Source organism: Oratosquilla oratoria, chromosome 14 (assembly GCF_046742065.1).
Source record: "Oratosquilla oratoria isolate Oo_2021 chromosome 14, ASM4674206v1, whole genome shotgun sequence".
Taxonomy (NCBI): domain Eukaryota; kingdom Metazoa; phylum Arthropoda; class Malacostraca; order Stomatopoda; family Squillidae; genus Oratosquilla; species Oratosquilla oratoria.
Window position 1 is genome coordinate 51,217,078 of NC_134790.1, and position 2,500 is coordinate 51,219,577.

Genomic DNA, 2,500 nt, shown 5'->3' on the forward strand with positions numbered 1-2,500 from the left:
AGAGGTTCCAAAGCTCTCCTGGGAAGTTGACAAAGTGCAGGTGATAAGTAGTCAACGAGTGATCGAAGAAATGTGGTGTATAGAGTTCTGACCATTGGTAATGAAACGCCGGTGGAATTTGTGGCAAGCCACTTGATAGGGGTAAAACGGGCCTGCAGACGATCAAGGAGATCATTAACAAGGGGATGGATACGTTGTCGAGTCGGTATGGCTGGAGTGATCCGGGCTGGTACTCCAAGGTATGTGTACTTTGTGCAATGAGGGAGAGCATCACCTCCCATGTTGACCGTCGGTAGTGCTTGGAGAGTACGAGATGAAAATATTCTGCTCTTCTCAGGGGAAATGATGAGACCACAAGCGGTAGTTGACGTGTAGAAGCCATTGAGGACGAATTGGAGGTCAGTGGGCGAGTTGGAATGGATGCAGATGTCGTCCGCGTAGCAGAGAAGGGTTGTACCGGGAACGTTAGGAAGAAGTGAGAGTAAGCGGTGCATCAAGACGTTAAAAAGAAATGGACTTAGTACGCCACCTTGCGGGGTACCGAGTTCGAACTGCTCGTAGGAACTGCACACACCTCGAAAGAGAACACGTGACTTCCTGTTACTCAGATAACCCCGAATCCATCGAAGGAGGTTTCCTTGCACTCCGAAGGTAACCAGCTGGTCAAGAATTATTTCATGGTTGGCTACATCGAAAGCACTTTTGAGGTCCAGGAAGGCAACTACGCTGGTGGGAGAGAGGCGGGTGTAGAGCTCAGTAAGGCAATGGTGCGTACTTCGACGTGGGAGGAAACCATACAGCTGCGGGGAGAGTTGACCTTGTAGACGATTCATCAGCCGGGCAAGGATGATACGTTCAAGCACCTTGCTGAAGCATGAAGTTAGGGAAATGGGCCTGAATTTATCAGTATCTGGTTTCGGTATCGGAACAATCGTGCTTAAAGTCCAGGCTGCAGGTACATGTCCACGAAGGAGGCAGAGGTTGAAGAGGCAAAGGAGGGGGTTGCCAGGAACTTCCAGTAGGAGTCGGAGCACTTGGTATGTAATGCCGTCATCCCCGGGGGCAGAAGTTTTTGTATTAGTCATGGCTAGTCGTAATTCATTCTCCGTAATCGGGACGTCGTCTTCTTCATCTGGGTGGAGAAGTGCAGCCATTAGGTGGAGATTACGGGTGTTGCGACGAGTGGAGAGTGCCTCTTGGATATGCGTAGGAAGATTGTTAGTCTGTGACTGTGATGACCATAAAGTAATGAGGTCCTGGGCGTAGGCGTCTGGACTGTGATGGAGGGCGCTGGGAGGTTGCTTCTTAACGACCCTTTTTACAAGGCGCCACATGGTCGCGATACTAGTCTGGTGATTTATGGAATCAGTGTATTTCTGCCAAGACTCTGTGTAGGCACAGTTCTGGAGGGCGACCATATTATCCCGTGCTATTTGGTACTGATGTAAAGAATCAGGTGTGGGTTGCGTCTGAAAAGTATGACCAGTAGTCTGTGTAGCTCTCTCCGCTTGGATAATACGGTGGTCCAACGTCCATGAGTGAGGTACAGGGCGGCGTGGTAGGTGAGCTTTGGTTACATAGCGGCTGTAGAAGTCGTGTGTGATATTCACTAAGGACGTGTATAGTGCGTCGGGGGATAGGAAGTCAAATGTGGGAAGGAGACTAGAGATGTACGAAATATACGTAGGGCAACATTTAGGAGGAATGGATATACGGGTCCGGTGATGAGGAGTTGGAATCCGAGATGGTATGGAGTAGTATAAACTAAGAGCAATATGGTCGGAGAAGAGAGAAGGAATTGCTTGACAGGCGATACGGGATGGCACGAGGCCAGACGTGATGATGTGGTCAACTGTGCCTCCACGTGCATGTGTGGCTCCACCAGTTTCCCATCGTGTGAGTCGGTACCGATGTATGTAGTTGAGTAGAGGGATTCCACTACGGTTGGGGACAGGGGAGGCATCACCAAGAGCAGGATGTCGATCGTTGAAATCCCCCATATAAATCATTCCACGATTTGTAGGTACTGGGAGGGCAACAAGATTAATAACACCAGGGGCAGAGTATACGTTGCAAAGTCGAAGTTTACCATTGCCCACAGTGACTTCAATTAACTGAAAGGTCATAGTAGTATCCCTGGAGCATCGAAGGAGCTTGTGTGACATGGATGCGTGGACGTAAGAAATGAGGCCATTCCTGGCTGGATGTATGTACGAGACATAGCCAGACAGCGTAGGTGCTGTGTCGCATGGTTGAGCACCACCGGGAAAGGCTTCTTGAATAAATATTATCTGGGGGTGATGGCGATGGACATATGCCTTGAGTGCAGTGAGTTTCGTGTTATGGCGTATTCCGAAAGCATTCCAGGAGATGACGTGAAGCGATACGAGATCAGAGAATCTTATTACTATGTGCTTTGCGAGAGCCAGATGAGGTTGGTGTTTGAATGTGGGCGCTGCCAGGCGGAGCATGGGTAGAGGAGTTCAAAGGCGACGAGAGC